This window comes from Hevea brasiliensis, chromosome 14 (assembly GCF_030052815.1).
Source record: "Hevea brasiliensis isolate MT/VB/25A 57/8 chromosome 14, ASM3005281v1, whole genome shotgun sequence".
NCBI classification, from domain to species: domain Eukaryota; kingdom Viridiplantae; phylum Streptophyta; class Magnoliopsida; order Malpighiales; family Euphorbiaceae; genus Hevea; species Hevea brasiliensis.
In genome coordinates, this window is record NC_079506.1 from 13985991 (window position 1) to 14011799 (window position 25809).

The following is a 25809-nucleotide window of genomic DNA, read 5'->3' on the forward strand; positions in this document are numbered from 1 at the left end:
GCATCTAAATGTCATAATTGGCTTATGGTCTACATCATGCAAGTTGAGGGTAGCAGAGAATGAAGAAATAAACTCCAAAACTAGAATTGGATAAACTACCTCTTGCTTATGCACAAATTGGCCCAACCCATACCACAAGAAATGCAACTACATTATCAAATAAACCTGAGATTGTAGAGCATCAGCGGATATATACCTAGTAGGTTGTACCCTTCTATCTTTGAGTCTTTTGAAAGCAGCTTTTTGAATTGTATCAGGGAGAGGCCAGGGTAGCTTTGATACAAATGGGGTTGCTGAAACTGTCCTTTTGCTGGAAGAAGGTGTAGAGGCTGGAGCTTTTGGCTTTTTAGGAGGTGGTTCCGAAAATGGGGTGGGTGGGTCTTTGCGTTTGGACAGAGGAGGAGCAGAGGGCATGGGTCGCACGGATTTGGATCGGATTTTATGCGTTTGTATGTGGTTGATGGAGGTGGTGGTGGTGTCGTTTGTGGTGGAGGATTGGAAGGGGATGTATCGAAGACAATGGAGAGACTTCAAGAGGAGAGGCGGGGCGGGAATGTGGAGGGGAATCCATGGTCGATTGGAGAAGAGATGGAAATGTAAGGGGATTTAGGGTTTTTGTGATTAGAGCGCTGGTGGAGAAGATGGGAGAGAGACGGCGAGAATGCCGGAAGAAATGGAGGATGAAGGGCGGTCGTGGGGGTGAAGAGTTGGGAAGTGGAGGTGGTGGGAATTTTTTTCGAAAATGAATGTGAATCGGGTTTGAGGAGACTGCATAAGGGGAAAATGATTTATGCATAACCTGTGCACTCTTTTGTACATGTTTCAAAAGGATTTAATTTTCAGAGAAGTGCTTATGCACAAGTGCATAGGTTATGCAATCGCCCTTATGCATGTTTCGGTGACCCTGAAATGGTGAGGAGCGAAGTCATGCGGGAGTGCATAAGTTATGCACTCCCCTTATGCATCTCTCGGCAAGAATTGTTTTTCAGAAACTTGGGTCATGCAAATGTGCATAAGCTATGCACTCGCTTATGCACTCGCGCAATTTTTTGAATTTTGGTTGGTGGTCATGCGAAGTGCATAAGCTATGCACTCGCTTATGCACTCGCGTAGGTTTTGAAATTGAATTTTGGTTATGCGTAGTGCATAGGCTATGCACATTGCTTATGCAGTGTCTCGCAACTTTTGGGATTTTCTGTTTCAGTTATGCAGAGTGCATAGGTTATGCACTCGCTTATGCACTCTTCTGAATTGATTTTTGGAGATCTTGGTTATGCAGAGGTGCATAACTTATGCACCTTCCTTATGCACCCCTCGGCAAGAATGATTTTTCTGGGTTTTTGGTCATGCAGAAGTGCATAAGTTATGCACTCTGCTTATGCAACCTTCGGCAGAATTGGAGCTTTGGAATTTTGGTTATGTAGAAGTGCATAGCTTATGCACCTTCCTTATGCAAACTTCGGCAGAGAGAGAAAATGAAGGATTTGAAGTTATGCAATTGTGCATAGGTCATGCACTCACCTTATGCAAGTTTTGACAGATATGAATTTTGACAAAATGAGGTTATGCAGGGTTGCATAAGCTATGCACTCTCCTTATGCACTTGCAATAAAGGTGAAAAATGGCAAGAATTTTGGTCATGCAGGATTGCATAAGCTATGCAGTTGCTTATGCACAAATTCAACAAAATTAAGATTGCAATAGAACATGGATTGCAAGTGTGAAAGATACCCTGGAATGATGAAATATAATTCTATGAAGCACAAACCATGAGAAATTTTCATCAAAAACACATCAATATATTCAAAGTTCATCAAAAGTGCATCACACAAGCATGTAAAAATGGATCCTACATAAAAGACCTTTGAGAGCTATGCCATTTTGACTCAAATTCTGCAAATCAACATTTGGCACATAAAACTCCATAAAATTTGCATGAAGTTGCATCTAACCACAAATGAGAAATGAACTCTCCAAGATTCGCCAAGAAAATGCAGCATTTCTACCTTGTATCCTATAACCCAAAGAAGCTCAAGACTGCAAAAATGACTCACTTACCACCATAATATCATTATAAGCACAAATATTAGAAAATTACCCACCCAACCTCACCAAAAACACATGTAATCTGCAGATTTTATTGTTCTACTGCATAAACCGTATAGCAATTTCAAGATTCACCAACCTTTCTCCATTGATATACATCCAACTTCATCAAAACATGAGCCATTTTGCTACAGACACCCTTTTGCTGCAGAATGTACATTTCTCTGCATGAACTAGATTGCAGCCTCCCTGACAGATTATGCAAAGAAAAGCTTATCGCTTCTTTTGAAGGACTAAATTTGTCAAGTTAAGAATTACTTCCCAATAGTTCACCATTCTTCTTCATTGAATTACATCTACAAGAGACAAAATTTAACAATTTCAAAAATTGAATTTGGGGAGATTTAAGATAAAAACAAAATTAATGAAAATGAAAGTAAATCAACAAAAGCAAAATAAAAGGACTTGGGATGCCTCCCAAGAGGGCTAATTTATAGTCCTTAGCTGGACTTTTCATGAATTTCACTGAAAAGAGGTGAGGGATTGGAGAGCTTGTAACAGCTTGCTCCTAGTATTGGGTCTCCGTTATGTAATGCTTCAATCTATGCCCATTGACCTTAAAATTCCTGATTTTTCACTCCAAATTTCTATTGCTCCATAAGGGAAAACCTTAGAAACTCTATATGGACCAGTCCACCTTGACTTGAGTTTTCCAGGAACAATTTCAATCTTGAGTTGAACAACAAAACTGAATCACCTTCTTTGAATTCCTTTTCCTCGATGCTTATCATGCCAAACTTTAGTTCTTTCTTTATAAATACGCACTTTCATAAGCATCCATCCTCAATTCCTCAAGCTCATTAAGTTGTAACAACCTTTTCTCACCAAATTGCTTAAGATCAAAATTCAAGGTTTGAATGGCCCAATATGCTCTATGTTCTAGCTCCATTGTAAATGACAAGACTAACAATAAAACAACCTAAATGGAGAAGTTCCTATAGGGGTTTTGTAGGCGATCCTATATGCCCATAAAGCATCATCTAGTTTGATAGACCAATCTTTCCTAGAATTGTTCACGTTTTCTCCAAAATATGCTTGAGCTCTCTGTTAGAAATTTCAACTTGTCCTGAAGTTTGAGGATGGTATGGGGTAGCTATCTTGTGCACTACACCATACTTCCTCATTAAGCTCTCAAATTGCTTATTACAAAAATGGGAACCCCCATCACTAATTATAGCCCTAGGAGCTCCAAATCTGCTCAAGACAAATTTTTTCAAAAATTTTACTACCACTCTAGCATCATTAGTTGGAGTTGCAATAGCTTCCACCCACTTTGACACATAGTCAACCCCAACTAAGATGTATCTATTACCATATGAAGGAGGGAATGGCCCCATAAAATCTATTCCCCAAACATCAAATAATTCCACTTCAAGAATATTATTTAGGGGCATTTGATCTCTTTTTGACAAATTTCCACTCCTTTGACATTTATCACAATCCAACACAAATTTCCTCACATCCTTAAAAAGATTTGGCCAAAAGAAACCAGCTTGCAAAATTTTACTATTGTCTTAGAGATGCCAAAATGTCCTCCATAATCAGAAGCATGGCAATGATGCAAAATACTCTGGATTTCCTCTTCAGGAATACATCTTCTAATTAGACCATCACAACACCTCCTAAAGAGTAAAGGGTCATCCCATCTATAAAACTTCACCTCATGCAAGAACTTTTTCTTTTGTTGCCATGTCATACCTAGAGGTAATATTCCACAAGATAGATAATTCACAAAGTCTGCATACCAAGGTAGTTTAGCAACAAGAGAGAAAAGTTGTTCATCCAAGAAAAACTCATCAATAGGGATTTCATCCAATTCTTCACCATCCAATTTCAACCTACTAAGATTATCAGCAACTATATTTTCAGCTCCCTTCTTATCTCTAATCTCCAAATCAAACTCTTGTAGCATCAGAATCCACCTAATGAGCCTTGGTTTGGCCTCCTTTTTACGGAGCAAATACTTGATGGCTGCATGATCTGAAAATATAACCACCTTTGAGTCAATAATGTAAGGTCTGAACTTTTCCAATGCAAAGACAATTGCCAAAAATTCCTTTTCAGTTGTTGCATAATTTGTTTGAGCCTCATCCAGTGTTCTACTAGCATAATAAATAGCATAAGCCTTTTGTCCTTTCTTTGACCAAGAACAGCCCCAATTGCATAGTTGCTAGCATCACACATAATTTCAAAAGGTAGGCTCCAATCAGTGGTTGCATGATTGGTGCGATGATGAGAGCTTGCTTCAACTCGCAAAAGGCATCCAAACACTCTTGGTCAAATTCAAATGGTGTGTCATTACTTAACAAATTAGACAAAGGTTTAGCTATTTTAGAAAAATCCTTAATAAAGCGTCTGTAGAACCCGGCGTGTCCTAGGAAACTTCGAATTCCCTTGACATTGGTAGGAGGAGCCATCTTCTCTATCACTTCAACTTTGGCTTTATCAACCTCTATTCCTCTGTTAGACACCAAATGTCCAAGCACTATCCCTTCCTGAACCATGAAATGACACTTTTCCCGCTTTAACACAAGGTCGATTCGCACATCGTTGCAAAATTTTAGAAAGGTTAGCCAAGCATATATCAAAAGAAGATCCATAAATGTAAAAATCGTCCATAAAAACCTCCATTATGTCTTTAATGAAATCGAGAAGATTGCCATCATGCACCTATGAAAAGTTGCTGGTTCATTACTCATCGCAAATGGCATCCTTCTATAAGCAAAGGTTACATATGGACAAGTATAAGTTGTTTTCTATTGATCATTTGGATGGATAGGGATTTGAAAAAAACCTGAATATCCATCTAAATAGCAAAAGTAAGAATGCCTAGCTAGTCTTTCCAACATTTGATCAATGAAGGGAAGTGGAAAATGATCTTTTCTAGTGGCAACATTTAATTTTCTGTAATCTATGCACATTCGCCAACTAGTCACCGTTCTAGTGGGAATTAATTCATTATTTTCATTTTTGACCACCGTCATTCCACCCTTTTTGGGACAACATGTACTGGCTCACCCAAGCATGCTCGTGATGGGATATATGATCCTGCATCAAGCAACTTCAAAATTTCCTTTTTAACAACTTCTTTCATATTTGGGTTCAACCTCCTTTGATGTTCAATAGATGGTTTACAATTTTCTTCCAAACTGATTCTATGCATGCAAAAGTGTGGGCTTATTCCCTTAATGTCATCTATGGTGTATCCCAAAACTTTCCTAAATTTTCTCAACACTCTTAACACCTTATCACCTCTAAAGTACTCAAGTTTGCATTTACAATTCTGGATAAGTGTTATTAGTGCCAAGAAATTCATACGAAATGAGAAGGAAGTTGCTTAAGTTCTACCTTAGGTGCATCTTCTTCCTTGAATGATGATTGCTTAAATTCAGCTTTTTCCTTTTGTGTGAGTTGAAAACCGGAGCGTAAATGAATGGTGGACTTCCTCTAAGTGTTGAGTATATGCAGCTACATGAGGGTTGTCATAGTCTATGCCTCCTCCATGAACCAAACAATTTTCAAGTGGATCTTCTGGATATTTTTTTCTGAAGTGTTCTTCAACCAGCTCATCAATAATATCAACTCTCAAGCAAGTATCAGCTTCAGAATGATGCTTTTTCATAGTGTTATTGATATTGAAAATTAACTGCTCTTCACCAACTCTAAGAGTAAGCTTTTCTCCTTTCACATCAATCAATGCTCCTGCTGTAGCTAGAAAGGGTCTCCCCAAGATAATTGGAATATTAGAATCTTCCTCCATGTCCAAGATGACAAAGTCAACAGGTATATAGAACTTTCCAACCTTCAGGGGCACATTCTCCAAAATCCCTTCAGGGTACTTGATTGTTCTGACAGCTAACTGAAGAGACATGTGGGTTGGCTTTCGATCTCCCATGTTGAGCTTTTCATAGATAGAAAGGGGCATAAGGCTAACGCTGCCCCTAAATCACATAGAGCTTTTGTAGAACAAGACTCTCCAATGTGGCATGGAATTGAAAAACTCCTGATCCTTAAGCTTTGGAGGAAGTTTCCTCCGAGGATAGCACTACATTCTTCTGTCAAATCTACATTTTCATCAGATTCAAGTTTTCTCTTATTTGAGAGAATTTCTTTCAAGAATTTTGCATAAGAGGGCATTTGTGAAAGAGCATCAACAAAAGGCACATTTATGTAAAGTTTCTTCAAAACTTCTAAGAACTTCCCAAATTGCCTATCAAGCTTGGCTTTGTGAAATCTTTGTGGAAAGGGAAGTTGTGGCTTGTAGGGCTGGAGGTATATACTTCTCTTCTTTTCTTCAAATTTCTCCTTACTCTTTTGTTTTTCACTCTCATCAGTTCCTTTTTCATTTTCTCTCTTCTCACTGTTTTCACTCTTCTCATCATTTATAACTTTACCACTTCTTAAAGTAATAGCTTGACACTGCTCTCTTGGATTTTCTGGTTGACTTGGAAGCTTTCCAAAAGATTTGGCACTTGAGGAAGATGCTTGTTGTGCAATCTGATTTTCCAGCATTCTGTTGTGTGTTTGCATCTGTTCCAGCCTTGCCTTCACCTCTCTCATCTCCTCATCATGCTTATTTTGGTTGGCAAGAATCTGTTGCAATAAAGCTTCAGTGGTGGAATTTCGTTCTTGCTGTTTTGGTGGAGGGTTCATATTTTTCTGCTGAAAATTAGGCAATGGTTGCCTATTTTGCTGATATGGAACTTGACTTTGCTGTTGTGGTTGAAAATTCTGATTTTGAACTTGATTTTGCTGATTTCCCCATGAAAAGTTGGGATGATTCCTCCAATTTGGATTGTAAGTTTGAGAATAAGGATTCCCCATTTGCTTGTTTCCATAATTACCAACATATGCTGCTTGTTCTCCATAATCTACTCCACAGCTGGTAGTTTCCTCTGCATAAGCCACTTGTTGTGAACTTCCAGCTGATGATGTTGAACTAACCAACATACTCAAATCTTCCATCTTCTTAGCAAGGACATTTGTAAGTGCATCAAACTTTGCATTAATCATGTTGAATGGATCAAGATCATACATTCCAGCAGCTTGCCTTTTCTGAGTTGGGTGGTCCTCTTGGACTACTCCAAAGATGAGTATTCTTTGCAATTTTCTCTAATAACTCATAAGCTTCATCTTCATGCTTTATAATAAATTCTCCTCCTGTTTGAGCATCAATAATTCCTCTGATTGCAGGAGTGACATTTGTGTAGAAATTCTGATTTATCATCCATTTTGGAATGGCATGATGTGGGCATAATCTTTCCAATTCCTTCCATCTCATCCATGATTCATAGAGAGTTTCATCTTCTCTTGGTCTGAAAGATGTCATTTGATTCCTCAGCTCTTGAGTTTTTCCAGGTGGAAAATATTGTGCAAGAAATGCATCAGTTAGTTGCTCCCAATTTGTAATGGAGTTGTGAGGTAAAGAATCAAGCCAATCCAATGCTCTATCTTTCAAAGAGAATGGGAATAGCTTCAATCTTGCTGCATCATCAGACACTCCAGGTTGTTTTTGCATGTCGCAAATCATAGCAAACTTCTTCAGGTGTGTGTGTGGATTTTCAGAAGGATGTCCTCCAAATTGAGAGTTTTGAATCATTTGAAGAACTCCAAAATCCATCTTGTAGCTTGATGCATGCATTTTATATCATCATTTAGGAGTAATTTTTGCACATAATTTACCCTTATTCATAGCTATTATTTTAGATATTAATATATATTTAGTCAATTTTACAATTTTCACATCTCTTAGTTTAATTTTTGGAATTTATTTGTTTTATAGGTTAAATCTGGAGAAATTTGATGTATTTTGATCAGAGTAGCCATTTGAAGGAGATTAAAATCGAATTGCAAAAATTTTGAAGTTGAAAAAAAAAAAAAAAAAAAAAAAAAATGGCCGAGAGCGACACAACCCGCGACACAACTGACTCGGCTTATGTCGTTTTTACTGGAAAATAATTGACGTGGCATTTCCGTTACTCCAGCTTTTTACCTCACTTTCTCTAGATCCTTCCCCCTTTTACCCATTCTAGAACAATCCCTTAGCCTATATAAAGACCCATTTTATCACTTTCTTGGCATATAGAGAGCATAGAGAGCATAGAGAGCAAGGGAGGCATTTTTAGAAAGATAGAAAGAGGGAAAGGGAGGAGCACATTCTGCATCTTCTTCCAGCAGCAGCAAGGATCAAGTTTCTGCACTTTTCTGCAGAGATCCTGCTGCAAATTTGCTGGGTTTTTCTACCCCTTTTAGCTTACATTTCCATTATTTCTTCATTTCTTCATTTGGGTTTGTCTTTAAACAATGATTTGTGAGTAGTTGATTGAGATTCTAGAGATGGGTTTGTAAATATTGATTTGTTTTGTGGTTTTGAACTGATTTAGCCATTTAAATGAAGATTGTTATATTTTGATTTATTGCTTGTGTGCTTATTTCCTTGCTTGATGAATGGGCCCTCATTAAGTTAAGTTTTAATCCTTAATAGATGGACTGAAAAGTGAATATTGGGGATAGATAATCTTGCAATAAACTTTATTTTCTTGGTGTTAGAAATAAGCTAAGAAGATTAAGGGAACTTTCAAAAATCAATTAGAGCATTAATTGGGTTTTGTTAGATTTGAAATACCGTGAAAACAGGTTTGATTTAATGAAAACCGATTTTGAGATGCTTGAAAAAGGTTTCAAAATTTAAGAATTGATTTCCCTCAAAATTGCAATTCTCATGTGTTTGGCTAAATTAGGGATAAACCACATGCAATCAATATGGAAAATCCAATCTCTAGAATCATTTTATTTCATTGAATTTAGATTTAAATTCTCCAAATCTTATAAATAGCAATTTCAATTTAAATCCAATTTAAATTTAATCTCTAGAATTACTTTATTTTTATTTTTATTGAATTTAGATTTAATTTTTCTTAATTTCATAAATAGAAATTTCAAATTAATTTTTGGTAATCTAGTTTAATTAATTGTAGTTAATTGTTTGGTTTAGCATTAATTACTTAAATACCAATTTTAATTGCAAATTTCATTTTACATCTTTAATTTTTGTCTTAATTTTAATTTTTAGATTTTATTTTTAATATCTTTTAATTTTTGTCATTCTAATTTGCTTATACTTTTATTTCCAATTTAAGCACAATTCCCTGTGGGATCGATATCAATTTTTAAAACTATACTACTGTGACCCGTGCACTTGCGGACACACCGTATCAAGTTTTTGGCGCCGTTGCCGGGGAATTGTTTGTTTTAAGTTGGATTTTAATTGTTTTAAGCTAATTAGAATTTTTATTTTCTTTTATTTTCACTATTGTTCCTTGTGTTTTTCAGGTACTTTTCTTGTTTATGAGACGATCGAAAAGCACAAGTGACACTGAATTGTTGTTCAATCCTGAAATTGAAAAATTCTGTCGAGCTAACAAAAAGGAATACAAGAGAAGAAAAGAAGCAGAAAAAGAAGAACAACAAATATTTGAGCAAGAGGAGACAATAGAAAATATGGAGAATCAAAATAGAGCTATTGGTGGAGATAATGAAGGAAACGAGCAAAACGGGCAAAATGCTAATCAAAATGATCCTCAAAGAAGATCCATGTTAGATTATGCTTTTCCTAGATGTACTGATGTGAGAGATAACAGACCTATTATTGGAGCTAATCAATTTGAATTAAAAACTGGTCTTATTCAAATGGTTCAGAATTCACAATTTGGAGGTAGCCCACTTGAAAATCCTCATTCTCATTTGAAGAAATTTTTGATGATATGTGGTACACAAAGAAAACCCGAGTTTCGATGAAGTTATTGGCTCACCTTATTTCCATTCTCTCTTGGGATTCAAAGATTGGAGTGGTATGATTCACTTCCACAAGCTATTATAGCTACTTGGGAGCAGCTATCTCAAGCTTTTCTATCTCAATTTTTCCCACCTGGGAAAACCACTCATTTGAGGAATTTGATGGTAGCTTTTAAACCAAGGGATGATGAAACTTTGTATGAATCTTGGATGAGATTTAAGGAGCTTGAAAGGCAATGTCCTCATCATGAAATACCCAAATGGATGATTGTTCAGAATTTCTACACTGAGTTACTCCACCATAAGAAACACAATTGATTCACAAGGAGGAGATTTCATGAGAATGACAAGTGAAGAATGCTATGATCTATTAGAGAAGATTGCTCATAATACCCATTTATGGGGAAATCCTAGAGCACTTGAGCCAAAGAAAGTCGATCTATGAACTAGACTCAGTTAGCTACATGAATGCAAGATTTGACCAGTTAACTCAGCTTCTTAGTGATTTTTGCACAAAGGCAACAACCTCAACTCCTACAACTATGCAACAAGTTGCCTTCACAGATGGAACTCAAAGTTGTGGAGTTAATTACTCTTCTTATGGTGATGATTATTTGCAAGAACAAGCTGCTTATGCAGGAGGTTATCAACAGAAACCTATGGGAAATGCTTATTCTAATGTGAACAACTCAACATGGAGACCACAAGCAACTTTTGCTCAACAAGGCCAAAGCTCAAATTATGCTCATAACCAGCAGTTTATGCAGCAAAATAGGCCTCAATTTCAGCCTCAATTTCAGCCCACAAGGCAGCCACCACCTGGATATCAAGCAAGAGCACAACAATCCCTTCCATCCCATGAACCGAAGCCATCTTTGGAGAACATGATGGAGAAATTTTTTGCTGAACAAAGCAAGATGAATAGCAAATTGGAGGAAGAAATGCAACACATGAGACAAACCATGGATCAATTACAAGTCCACAACCGCATGTTGGAGACTCAATTGGCGCAACAAGCAAGCTCATCAGGAAGCAATTCCTATGGGAAACTACCTAGCCAACCACAAAACCCTCATGAACAATGTAAGTTGGTAACCTTGAGAAGTGGTAAAAAAGTTGGTCAAGAGAGTGAAAACAAGAGAGAAGAAAAAGAGAGCACAAAAGAAGAAAATTCAGTTGAGAGCAAGAAAAATGAAAAAGAAGAAGAAAGCAAAAGTGAGCAAGATGAGGGAGAGAAACCATACATCCCACCTGAACCTTACAAACCCACCCTTCCCTACCCTCAAAGATTCATCAAGCATAAACTAGACAAACAATTTGGCAAGTTCCTTGAAGTGCTAAAGAAATTGTATATCAATGTGCCATTCACTGAGGCACTATCCCAAATGCCAAGTTATGCCAAGTTTTTGAAGGAGATTCTTTCCAACAAGAGAAGACTAGAAGATTATGACACCATCAATTTGGGAGAGCAATGCAGTGCTATAATCCAGAAGAAGTTACCTCCCAAACTCAAAGATCCGGGTGTGTTTTCCATCCCTTGTCATATTGGTGATAATTGTGTGGCAAATGCTTTATGTGACCTTGGAGCTAGCGTCAGCCTAATGCCTCTTTCAATATATGAGAAGTTGAATATGGGAGAATTGAAGCCCACAAACATGTATCTATCATTGGCTGACCGTTCAATTAAGTATCCGGAAGGCATTCTTGAAAATGTGCCTATCAAGGTTGGGAAATTTTACATTCCGGTAGACTTTGTCATTTTGGATATGGAAGAAGACACAAAAGTTCCTATCTTATTGGGAAGACCCTTTTTGGCAACAGCTGGTGCATTAATTGATGTAAAGGGTGAGCAATTGACGCTTAGAGTGGGAGATGATCAAATGATATTCAACATCAATCCAGCCATGAAAAGGAAACATGAAGAAGTTGAGTCTTGTTTGCGGGTAGACATTATTGATGAGATTGTTCAAGAGCATTTCAGAAAAAGCTATCCACAAGACCCACTTGAAAATTGCTTAATCCATGGTGGGAGCATTGATGATGACAATCACAACATAGCTGCTTTTGCACAACACTTGGAGAGTTCTCCACCACATCCTGAAGCCACAATTTTTCAACTTGAAGGAGTGCAAAATTTGGAGATCAAACCACCATCATTAAAGGTAGAGGATGCCCCAAAGGTAGATCTTAAACCTCTTCCTTCCAACCTCAGGTATGCTTTTCTTGGACCCAATGAAACATATCCTGTTATAATTAATGCATGTTTGACTGATATTGAGATTGACAAATTGTTGAGAGTTTTGAGAGAATATAGAAGAGTTTTGGGTTATGCAATTGATGATATAAAGGGAATTAGTCCAACAGTTTGTATGCATAGGATTTTCCTTGAGCCAAATAGTAAACCTTCCATTGAACACCAAAGAAGATTGAATCCTACAATGAAGGATGTTGTGAAAAAGGAAATCCTAAAATTACTAGTCTGGAATTATTTACCCCATTTCGATAAAGGAGTGGGTTAGTCCTGTGCATGTTGTACCAAAGAAAGGTGGGGTGTGACAGTTGTTAAAAATGAGAATAATGAATTGATACCCACTAGAATCAAGTACAGTTGGAGAATGTGCATAGACTATAGGAAGTTGAACAATGCTACAAGAAAAGACCATTTTCCCTTCCTTTTATGGATCAAATGTTAGAGAGATTAGCCAAGCATTCATTCTTTTGTTACTTAGATGGATATTCTGGTTTCTTTCAAATTCCAATACATCCCGATGACCAAGAAAACTATCTTTACTGTCCCTATGGCACCTTTGCCTATCGAAGGATGCCATTCGATTGTGTAATGCGCCCGCACATTTCAACGGTGCATGATGGCCATTTTTTCTGATTTTATTGAAGAAATTATGGAGGTCTTCATGGATGACTTTTCAAGATATGGCACTAATTTTGATTCATGCTTGACTAATTTGTCTAAAATCTTGCAGAGAGGTGTGCGATAATGATCTAGTGTTGAATTGGGAGAAATGCCACTTTATGGTCCAAGAGGGGATCGTTTTAGGGCATTTAATCTCAAAAAGGGGAATTGAAGTGGATAGAGCTAAAATAGAAATTATTGAAAAAATGCCCCCTCCAACCACTGTCAAAGGAGTGCGAAGTTTCCTTGGACATGCTGGGTTTTACTGCGATTTATTCAGATTTTTCTAAACTTGCTAAACCCTTAACAAATCTTTTGAATCATGATGTTAAATTTGATTTTAATCAAGATTGTATGGTTGCTTTTGCAGGTTAAAGATGGCATTAACATGACTCCTATCATGCAACCCCTGATTGGACTTTGCCATTCGAAATCATGTGTGATGCAAGCGAGTTTGCTGTTGGAGCTGTCCTTGGCCAGCGAAAAGATAGAAAACCTTATGCCATTTACTATGCAAGCCGAACCCTTGATGAAGCCCAAGTCAATTACGCCACAACTGAAAAGGAGTTCCTTGCGGTAGTATTTGCACTCAATAAATTTCGTTCTTATTTGGTCAACTCAAAGGTAATTGTTTTCACTGATCATGCAAAGAATAAAGTATTTAATGAGCAAGAAAGAAGCTAAATCTAGGTTGATTAGATGGATATTGTTACTTCAAGAATTTGATTTGGAAATAAGAGATAAAAAGGGTGTTGAGAATGTGGTGGCTGATCACCTTTCTAGGATGAAAACTGAAAATAAAGATGATGAAATTGTGCCAATTGATGAGTTTTTCATGAATGAGCAATTGTATGTGTTGAATTCTACACTTCCATGGTTTGCTGATATTGTGAATTTCTTATCTTGTGGTGTCTTGCCACCTGATTTATCTTGGCAGCAAAAGAAAAGATTCTTGCATGATGTTAAATTTTATTCTTGGGAAGAACCTCTTTTGTTTAGGAGATGCAATGATGGAATAATTAGAAGATGTATACCAGAGGAAGAAATACATGATGTTATTTACCATTGTCATTCCTCTGAATATGGTGGTCATTTTAGTGTCTCAAAAACTGTTGAAAAAGTCTTGACATCAGGTTTCTATTGGCCTAAAATGTTTAAATATGTGAGAGACTTTGTAAGCAAGTGTGATAGGTGTCAAAGGGTAGGCAACATTTCCAAAAGAGATGAGATGCCTCAACAATCCATATTAGAAGTTGAATTATTTGATGTGTGGGGAATTGATTTCATGGGGCCATTTCCATCTTCTTATGGAAATAAATATATCTTGGTAGGGGTAGACTATGTATCTAAATGGGTAGAAGCTATTGCTACACCTACCAATGATGCAAGAGTTGTGGTGAAATTTCTGAAAAAATTTGTTTTGACCAGGTTTGGTGCCCCACGTGCTATAATCAGTGATGGTGGTAGCCATTTTTGCAACCACCAATTTGAAAAATTGATGAGAAAATATGGGGTAAAGCATAGGATTGCCACACCATATCACCCTCAAACAAATGGCCAAGTAGAAATCACAAATAGAGAAATCAAGCAAATCTTGGAGAAAATCACAATAAGTCCAGAAAAGATTGGTCCCTTAAGTTAGATGACACTCTTTGGGCATATAGAACAGCATTTAAAACCCCCATAGGAACTACACCTTATAGGTTAGTTTTTGGGAAATCATGCCATTTGCCCGTAGAGTTAGAACATAAAGCTTATTGGGCCATTAGAGCAATCAATTTTGATTTACAAGCTGCTGGACACAAAAGACTTTTGCAACTTGATGAATTAGAAGAATTGAGACTTGATGCTTATGAAAATGCTAGGATCTATAAAGAAAGAACTAAAAAATGGCATGATAAGCATATCAAGAAAAAGGACTTTAAAGAAGGAGATTTGGTTCTCTTATTCAATTCAAGGTTGAAATTTTTTCCAGGAAAATTAAAATCAAGGTGGTCCGGTCCATTCAAAATTGTGAAAGTTTTACCTCATGGTGCTGTGGAAATTTTTGGTGAAAAATCTGGTAATTTCAAGGTAAATGGACAAAGGTTGAGGCATTATTTAGCTGGTGAGCCAATTGAGAAAATAGCAACTTGCTATCTTTCTCATTCTCCATGAAATTTTGAGTAAGTATGGTCAAGCTAAAGACCTAAACTTAGCATTTTTGTGCATAACTCCCAATTTTTCTTTCATTTGTTTTAAGTTTTTTTTATATACTCCGTATTCAGAATTTAACATTGTTCTAATTTCCTTGTGCAGATGGGATGCAATTCATTGCAAGCAAATGAGCATAAAAAAAAATAATAATAAAAAAAAATAAAAAATAAAAACATTTCATGTCTTTAATTTCGTTGCTTAATTAATTAGTATTTTGAACTTATTTAGTTAATATTTTGTTTGTGTTGTTTTTCTTGAACTGTTTACTTATTCAGTTTTTTTTTTTTTTTAGTTCCTCATAACATACATTTTTCTTTTATATCTTTAGTACAATTGCTCACTTGCTTTGATTTGCTATTTCGAATTTACACTAGATGGCTATATTTTTGAGCTTAACTCTCTATTTCAACTTTTTGAGTTTAATTGATTTAATGGCTTCCATTGCACTGTTTCTTTTGCAATGAGTGCAAGAATATCCAAATTTTACCTAATTAAATTGGCTGCACTTCAATGAGGTAACACTTCTTATCTCAGCTTGTGTCACTTTCAACACAAGTTGTGCTATCGCTTATGCAACAGGGTAATAATTTCTCTATGCACATATAGCCAAATTATCCCATTCCTTGCACATTTTTAACATTGAGGACAATGTTCATTCTGAGTATGGGGGAGAGGGTAAATTTTTTGCAAAAATTATTTTTCCTTGCAAAAATTATTTTTCCTTTTTCATTTGCATATAGTGACACACTCATTACTTCATACTTGTACATATTCACATATATACACTGCATATAGCTTCATATATACTTAGTACTTAGTTGCATATAGGTTGACTATACATTTATACACTCATGCATTTCATTTATTCATCTAAAATTTTTGAATTTTTAAACCAGTCTTTGAATTCCATAAGCCACTTATTCAAGCAATCCAACTTGCCTTTAGATGGTTAGTGGAATGAAAGTTCCAGCTGGGTACAAAGTCTTAAGCATTATTCTTTCTCTTACTTAATAGCTGAAAATTAATACATTCATCTAGGTATGCAGATTCTGATTAGTTATTTTGAGTTTTGAGTGTCTGGATAAGCCTTTAAGGAAGAAAATGGTCATTGTCGTCTCACCATTCCTAGAACAAGCATTTTAGATCTTTCAAAGCGAAATTTTTAACTTGCATTTGATAAGAATATGATTTAGGCATTCCTTCATATTTTAAACCTCACATTTAGCCTTAACCTACCTTAATTTCATTTCAACCCTTGCAAACCCCCTTGAACCTTAATTCCCTAATTTCTTTGGAACCCAAATCATTTACCAAGCCATTAAACCTAAACACTACCACCTATCTATGAGAATAGTATTTTAGCAATTAAGTGCATAAAAAAAATAAAAAAATAAAAAAAAAAAAATAAAAAAAAAAAACTTGGAGGATTGAAACATCTTGAGAAGTGCTAGAGTAATTGTCAAAAGTTGAAAAGGTCACCCAAATATCCCAAAGGTAATTTTGGGTGTGACATGAAATAGGGACACATACAAAATCAAAATAAAATAAAATAAAATAAGCATAAAAAAAAAAAAAAAAAATAGTCCCTTTGTATAATCATTGTGATAGCACTTGAGATTCATTGTGAATTTCTTTCCTCTTGATATTAAGAAAAAAAAAAAAAAAAATGGATGCACTTTGAGTTTCATGATTAATATTATTCTCATATTTTGTTTACCTTATTCCCTTTCTTTGTTAACCACAATCTTACCCTATTAGACCCCATTACAACCCTTAAAAAGACCTAATGATTCTTTGAAAGATGCTTGTTACATTAGTAGAGTTAGATCTTTTATGCTTGCATATGGGTTTGGCAATATAACCTTTCATACATTACTCACCATCTATTTGAGACACATTGGCTATCTATTTCATTTAGGTTTGTTTTGGCACAATTGACTCTTGTAGTTGGTTGGTATTTGTTGCTTGGGTTGATTGGTTAATTCTTAGCTATTCTGTAATAGTTGAGAGTGCTTGCTTCATTCTTTGTGCTTTTGCTGGTGGGAATTTGGAATGTTGGTGGCTAGAGGTAAGTTGGTAGTTTGGATTAGTGAATTTTTGAGTTTTCAAAGACTGATTCTATTCCCTTCCAAATGAGTTTTAATGAAATTTTTGCTTGAGGACAAGCAAGAGTTTGAGTATGGGGGAATTTGATGCATGCATTTTATATCATCATTTAGGAGTAATTTTTGCACATAATTTACCCTTATTCATAGCTATTATTTTAGATATTAATATATATTTAGTCAATTTTACAATTTTCACATCTCTTAGTTTAATTTTTGGAATTTATTTGTTTTGTAGGTTAAATCTGGAGAAATTTGATGTATTTTGATCAGAGTAGCCATTTGAAGGAGATTAAAATCGAATTGCAAAAATTTTGAAGTTGAAAAAAAAAAAAAAAAAAAAAAAAAAATGGCCGAGAGCGACACAACCCGCGACACAACTGACTCGGCTTATGTCGTTTTTACTGGAAAATAATTGACGTGGCATTTCCGTTACTCCAGCTTTTTACCTCACTTTCTCTAGATCCTTCCCCCTTTTACCCATTCTAGAACAATCCCTTAGCCTATATAAAGACCCATTTTATCACTTTCTTGGCATATAGAGAGCATAGAGAGCATAGAGAGCAAGGGAGGCATTTTTAGAAAGATAGAAAGAGGGAAAGGGAGGAGCACATTCTGCATCTTCTTCCCAAAGAAGAAGAAGGATCAAGTTTCTGCACTTTTCTGCAGAGATCCTGCTGCAAATTTGCTGGGTTTTTCTACCCCTTTTAGCTTACATTTCCATTATTTCTTCATTTCTTCATTTGGGTTTGTCTTTAAACAATGATTTGTGAGTAGTTGATTGAGATTCTAGAGATGGGTTTGTAAATATTGATTTGTTTTGTGGTTTTGAACTGATTTAGCCATTTAAATGAAGATTGTTATATTTTGATTTATTGCTTGTGTGCTTATTTCCTTGCTTGATGAATGGGCCCTCATTAAGTTAAGTTTTAATCCTTAATAGATGGACTGAAAAGTGAATATTGGGGATAGATAATCTTGCAATAAACTTTATTTTCTTGGTGTTAGAAATAAGCTAAGAAGATTAAGGGGAACTTTCCAAAAATCAATTAGAGCATTAATTGGGTTTTTGTTAGATTTGAAATACCGTGAAAACAGGGTTTGATTTAATGAAAACCGATTTTGAGATGCTTGAAAAAGGTTTCAAAAATTTAAGAATTGATTTCCCTCAAAATTGCAATTCTCATGTGTTTGGCTAAATTAGGGATAAACCACATGCAATCAATATGGAAAATCCAATCTCTAGAATCATTTTATTTCATTGAATTTAGATTTAAATTCTCCAAATCTCATAAATAGCAATTTCAATTTAAATCCAATTTAAATTTAATCTCTAGAATTACTTTATTTTTATTTTTATTGAATTTAGATTTAATTTTTCTTAATTTCATAAATAGAAATTTCAAATTAATTTTTGGTAATCTAGTTTAATTAATTGTAGTTAATTGTTTGGTTTAGCATTAATTACTTAAATACCAATTTTAATTGCAAATTTCATTTTACATCTTTAATTTTTGTCTTAATTTTAATTTTTAGATTTTATTTTTAATATCTTTTAATTTTTGTCATTCTAATTTGCTTATACTTTTATTTCCAATTTAAGCACAATTCCCTGTGGGATCGATATCAATTTTTAAAACTATACTACTGTGACCCGTGCACTTGCGGACACACCGTATCATAGCTGTTTGCATCAATCCTTGGTCTTGCTATGCTCTCTCTCAAGTCATCAAAACGAGGAAAAGCATGATCCATCATACTTCCCCTAGGCACGTTTGCATTAACAACTTCTTCCCCTTGGGCTTCATTTTCATTGTTTTGACCATTTCCAGCATTACCAACACCAATTCTAATTCTTTCATCAGCCATATCTGCTTCTAATTCAGTTTCTCTCAAGGCTTCCTTCCTTTTTCTGGTTTCTTTCTTGTTGGCCTTACAAAATTTCTCAATTTCAGGGTTGAATAATAAGGATGTATCACTTGTGCTTCTAGCTCTTCTCATAAAAGATTAAGAGTACCTGAAAAAGAACAAACAAACACAAAATGAAAAGATAACAGAGATAAAACTAAAAAAACAACTAAAATAATCAAGAATTCAATCTTAAACAAACAACTCCCCGGCAACGGCGCCAAAAACTTGATGCGTCCCAACCGCAAGTGCACGGGTCGTACAAGTAGTATAGAAAAATATCGATCCCACGAGGAGTTGTGTTAATGATTGAATTTTCGATATAAAAGTTGACTAAATTGAAGTATTTATGAGATTAAAATGATGAATTAATGGGTAATGGAGTGTGAAATCTAATTGTGCAAAATTAATATTCTATTCAACAATGTATTAATTAAACTAAAATTGCATCAAATAGAAATAAGCAAGTTCAAATATGGCAATATTTAAATTGGCAAATGATTAAATTCGATTAGAAATTAACAATGGTAAAAAGCTGATTCCGGAGTTCGGGATTTCATATTCGAGCTATTTTGGGATTTTAAATTGGTTATCCGATCTTGTGAAACTAATGGGTTTTAAGGAGATTAATTCTTAAATCCTTTGAATTCCCTTTCGAGTGAGACAAAGAGTGCCTTAATCAAACTAATCCTACTTTCGTGGAGTTAGAATTAATTAAGACCCATTAAGTTCTTTAATTAATCTATGAATCCTCTTAATCCTTAGCCTATTTCTAGGTCTAAGTTAATTAAGTCCAATTTCCTGATTATCTATCACAAGGCCTTCTCCTTTCGGTGCTTCAACCATGGATTAAGAACATTACTCAATGGGATCCTACATTAAGCATGTCATTAAGCATACAAGAAATGAATAAAACTCATTAAGACCACAAAATATGGATTACCCAATCAAAATCCTCAAAATATCTCAAATATTACAACCCTTACTCCAGAATCAAAAGTAAACTACTCACTATCCATAATGCTTACAAGATATGATGAGTTTAAATGGAAATAAAGCTTTAATCTAAGTTAAGAAGTAAGTAATTAAACACTAGAAATGTAGAAAAGTGTAAAGAAAGAAAGAAATCTGCAAATCTTAGTTGAAAATGGTGTGGAAGGTGAAATGACTCCTCAAATTCTGCTTAGCCTCCTCCTTTCTTCCTTTGCTCCTTTTTCTCTCCTCTCTAAAATGAGAAAATGGGACTATTTATAGCATTTTTCTGACATGGAGCCCTAAAATAGTATGTTCTAGGAGGAATACATTAAGGGAATCTTCTGCCAGCTCATTAATGAACTCTTTATGGGACTGCATAAGTGGGTGCATAAGTTATCTGATCCCTTATGCGATTTCTACTGTTCTGGATCACTTATGCGTTTGCATGACTTGGTGCATAGGTTATGCACAAATTCGTGAATGTGCATAAGGGAGGTGAGAATGTGCATAAGCTATGCAGTCTCCTTATGCACATTTCGGCTGGTTCTGGAACAGTGATCTTCCTCCTTATGCAGAACTGCATAGCTTATGCGGCAAGTTATGCACAGTTTGGTAAATGCATATTTCAACTTGAAAACTTGTTTTTGGCATCTTTTTGCTGTAGAAGACACTCCTCAATGGCAAAATTCTCTTTAGTCCTTCAAAAACACCATTTTTTCCTACAAAACAAAGTAAAAATTACAAATTAGTGCAAAATTGACAACTATGAAAAACTAACTAATTAACTAATGAAATTAGCTAAAAAATGACTAATAACCAAATAAAATGATTATGAAATTAGACCTAAATGACTATGCAAAATGTGTGCATCAAAGAGTTATTTCCATTGATAAGTTGTGAAAAGATTTACCATAGAATAATAAAAGTTTAATAATATAATATTATAGAAGAAAACATTGGTCAATTGCTTTGTCTTGAAGGTGCTGAATATCAAATGCGGAACACCTATGATGTTCATTTCTTTTCTTCGTTTGCATTAGTTATGTTATTTCCCAAACTTGAACTGAGTGTTCAAATAGACTTTGCAGCAGCAGTAATGATATATGATCCTAGTAAGATGCAACTTCTGCCTGATGAACGATGGGTCTGCAGAAAGGTTCTTGGCGCCGTTCCTTGTGTTATTGGAATGAATGATCCGTGGTTTGAAGTGAATGCCTATAGCCTTTACAATACTGATGCACGGAAAGACTTGAATCCTAAATTTGTTCTTCAAGTTTATAGGGATGTGGTTGCCCCTGGTGACAAAAAGTTTGCAGAAGCTGTTTGGCCTTTAGTTTATGTTGCGATGGGTTTATGGACCAGTTTGACAGGGATGGTGATGGGATGATTGAGAATGATGGCTTTCCTGATCAAACATATGATACATGGTCCGTGTCTGGTGTGAGTGCATATAGTGGTGGGATATGGTTTGCAGCCTTGACGCTTCCTAGAGTACTGTTTAATGTTAGACGCTGTTTAACAGCAGTGTCCAACTTTTTTTTTTTAACTATTTTAATTATTATATATATATATATTTTTTTTTTAACTTTTATTTATTAGTCGTTATAATGACTAGGGATCAGCTCTCTCTCTCTCTTTTGGTATTTTGTTTTTTAAAGAGCAAATTTTTAGGAAAAAGCCCTGGTTTGTTAGTTGATAAAGGTAGTTTATATATATATATATATATATATATATATATATATATATATATATATATATATATATATATTATGGATTTGTTTATTTCTTACTCCTTGGGGCCTCATATGGCTTTTATTTTTGTCACCTTGGTGGGACTTCTCTATTTGGAAGAAGTTTCATCTCCACAATTTCTTGAAAATCCTTGTCTCAGCTCACTTGATGGACAAGATGATTGTCAAGCAACTATATTTATCAAAGCTCTTAAAAATTTTTGCCTCATCTTACCTAATTGACAAGCTGATAAGTAATCATGAGTATCAAGGTGAACTTATATGATGTCACCAGTTTGCAGATGGTATAGAACCTTTAATTCTATCTAAGTATAGAATTATGAGCATATTGATGTTCTTTCCTTTTAGGGTTTTATTCCATCTATACTAGAAATCTCATTATCTTTCAAAAAGGAAAAAGAAAAAGGACAAAAAGCCTGTGGAATAAAATAAGAAAAACATTTTAGATATGAAGGAAACACAATACTATATATATATATATATATATATATACAAGGTACGCTAAGGATTACATAGACTTAGGTATAATAGGTTTTGCTTCATGGCATTTTGCATAAGAGTCATCAATCGGGAGTACCTGAGATGAACCAAAAAAACAAAAAAAAGCCATCTTGAATACATTTGGCAAGTAAATAACTAATGTTACAAAAGAAGATTCCAAAAAGTTTTGTGGTTTATATGAAAAAGATATAGAGAGATCCTGTTACATGCATATTCTATTCTTCATTTCAATGAAAGAATAGCATTAATTACCTGCCACTTGAAGTGCACCTATATTTTGTCTCTTCCTTGGTAATTGACTTCCGATAAATTTGTTTCTAGTAGAAGAGAGCTGGGCAACAACATCACTAATATTCATGCGTTCTTGTGGTGATTCCACAGAACAAGAGACTCCAATTTCTAATACTGAAATCGAGCATTCAATAAATATATTGTTACTCGTATTCTTAGAATTGTGATTGTGATTTGATGTTGCATCCGCAATGAGTTGCATTTGAAAAAGGTTGGGATCTATAATATCTTTCGCTTCTTCTGGCAAAACTCTTTTGGCAAAACTGTGAATGCTCAAATTCTCTTTGAACATGTCATCATTCGGCCTCTTTCCTGTGAACATCTCCAATAAGAGTATGCCAAAACTAAATATGTCACCGTGTGTTGATACTTCACTTCCCAGACCATACTCTAAAATACACACATCAACATATAGTTAATTGATTTGCTTTGAAACATATAAAAAATAATGAATTCTTGTAGCCTGCTAGCATTAGAAAACTACGATTTTAGACATCGAAGTAAAACCATTTCATCATCAAACATGCTGATGGAAAAGGTGAAAATATGAGGTGCAAATACTTGGAGGACAATATCCAACAATTCCTCTTATTCCAAGTGAACTAGATTGATTCGTTGAATAGTCAAGCATTCCAACAGAAAGGAACTTTACTAACCCAAAATCACTTATATGTCTGATCATTTCTTCATCGAGAAGGACATTACTTGGTTTTAGATCACTATGAACAATTGGTGTTCCACAATGATAGTGAAGATACTCAAGTGCAGAAGCAACGTCAATGGCAATAGTCAATCTTTGGATAACATTTAAAGTCCTTGGCACCTCATCTAGTCCAAGAGTCGGATGCAACCAGCCATCTAAGCTCCCATTAACCATGAAATCATAGACCAATGCTTTGAAATCATTGCCATGAGAATCAATTCCTGAACAAGCTGTGACTATTTTGACAAGATTTCGATGCCTGACATTTCGTAAAGCCTCACATTCGGCTATAAAACTCTTTGAAGCTCCTCGTCGCGTCAGGTTAAGCACCTTAATTGCAACTACCATTCCTTGTTGATCAAGAATCCCTTTATATACAGATCCAAAGCTACCAATACCAATCAAATTATCTGAAGAGAATCCATTAGTGGCTTTGAGCAGACTTTGATAAGACAACTTCAATAATGGATTTCCGTCAAATAGTGATGCAGATTCTCCTTTTCTCTTTCTTGAATGGCGCCAAAGAAGCAAAGAAATAAGCAAAAGTGCAACGCTTATTACCCCACAAAACACGGAAATTATGATCTTTAATTTTGTAGTTATTCTCCTCTTTGATTGTTCAAACTTGCACACAGGTAGCCCAAAATCAGGCATGCCACCACATAGATTTTTATTTCCTGACACAAAGGTAGCACTAGAATTCTTGAAAATTCCTTCTACTGGTACCATGCCCTCAAAGTCATTATAAGATAAATCGAAAAGCTGTATTGAGTTGAAGCTCTTTGGAAATTCTGGAATCTTGCCTGACAAATTATTATGAGAAAGATTTAACTCTCTAATGCCACGTAATGAACTAAAAGAGGGAGGAATGGATCCTTGGAACAAGTTGGCACCCATGAATAGCAATTCTAGACTTATACAATTGCCAAGGCCACTGGGAATCTCCCCTGACAACATGTTCGCAAGAAGGTCAAGGATTCCTAGATTTTTCAAATTTTCTACTTCTTTTGGAAGGGAACCAGACAAATTATTCTGAGACAAATCAAGACCTTTTGATAAGGAGGAAAGTCCAATAACTTGTGGGGGTATGGGACCACTAAGATTGTTTGCAGAAAAATCTAGTGTGATCAAATTTTTCCAACTGCCTAGACTTGAAGGGATGGTACCTTGAAGATTGTTGTTAGATAAAAAAATTTCAAGTAAATTTGTCAGGTTTCCCAGAGATAATGGAATATATCCCAATAACTTATTTATTTCAAGGCGAAGTAATTTTAGATTTTGAAGTTGTCCAATGCCAGAAGGAATGGTACCTGAGAGTTTGTTCGTATCTGCAACGAAAACTTCCCAGTTAACAAGATCCTGTATTCCAACTGGGATATTTCCAGATATCTGATTTTCTTGTATGACGAAGAAGTGGAGCTCTTTTGATAAGTTGGCGATGTGTTGAGGAAGTTCCCCTCCAAAGTTGTTGCTGCCTATCTCTAGGATTCGTAAAGCTGTGGCGTTAGTTAAAGTGGAAAGAAATCTCAAGTCATCGGTTTTCTCACTTCCTAAATTGTTGACACTAATCACAAATTGTGAAAGCCTATGCCACTTTTCAAGAGAAGGAACTTTTCCGGTGAGATTATTTTGGGCTAGAGCCAGCATTTCTAGATTTGAGGCGTTAAAAATTGAAGTTGGAATGGGGCCAGTGAATTGGTTACCAGAAATATCAAACCTTTGAAGATTTGGAAGAGACTTCCAATGCCCATGGGAGGATTCCCTTGGAAACTGTTTTCAGCAATGCTTAAAACCTCGATCGAAGAAAGATTGAAGATAGACGGAGGGACGCTACCTGAAAATCCATTATGAAAAATTGATAAAAACCACAGACTCGTCAATTGGCCTAAGCCCTAAAGTTTCTGGGAGATTTCCGTTCAAATGATTTTGATATGCAGCAAGAAACTGAAGGGACGACAGATTTCCAAAAGATGGCGGGAGGCTACCTATTAAATTATTCTCCTTCAAAAAGATTTCTTGGAGCTTTGGTAAGGAACCAAGCTCCACTGGGATTTCGCCAACAAGATTGTTGTCATCGAAATAAAAGAAAAGAAGGTTTGAACAGTTAGATATGCTAGGAGGAATATGACCATCAATTGAATTGTTATAAAGAGACAACGTTTGCTGTCTGCTTAAACGGCTGATCTGAGGAGGGATCTCATGGCTGAAGCTATTATTATAAAAAGACAGCACCCTTAAGAAGCTCAAATTACCAACATGTGGTGATATGGGACCTGAAAGTTTGTGGGAGTGCAGGTTTAACGATGTGACTCTTTGGTGTCTACGCCCACAAGTGACACCATACCACCGGCAGAAGTGAAGACTGTTATTCCATGAGCGCATGACCCCAAAAGGGTCACTTATTTTGGCCTTAAAGTCCAGCAATGCAAGTCGATCTGTCTCATTGTTCTTGTCGATGGCAGAGGCTGCTGGCTAGTTGAAGCACATGAAATGAATAAGAGAAAACAGGCACAAGGATGAGAAAGATGCTGAGGAACTCTTGCAATAAAGCCCCATATGTGCAGTTTG

The 25809-nt window shown here is 35.5% G+C and overlaps 2 non-coding genes and 1 pseudogene across 2 annotated transcripts; 1 reads left to right on the plus strand and 2 right to left on the minus strand.

Annotated features, from left to right (window-relative positions):
• The first annotated feature begins 7343 nt into the window (after positions 1 to 7343).
• Positions 7344 to 7450, plus strand: LOC131173565 (small nucleolar RNA R71). Its single transcript, XR_009143881.1, has one exon. It is a non-coding gene; the product is annotated as a small nucleolar RNA R71 (small nucleolar RNA).
• Positions 7451 to 10047: 2597 nt separating this feature from the next.
• On the minus strand, positions 10048 to 10154 carry LOC131173597 (small nucleolar RNA R71). The gene has a single exon (XR_009143910.1). It is a non-coding gene; the product is annotated as a small nucleolar RNA R71 (small nucleolar RNA).
• Positions 10155 to 22309: 12155 nt separating this feature from the next.
• Positions 22310 to 25797, minus strand: LOC110647098 (LRR receptor-like serine/threonine-protein kinase EFR; annotated as a pseudogene).
• Positions 25798 to 25809: the final 12 nt, after the last annotated feature.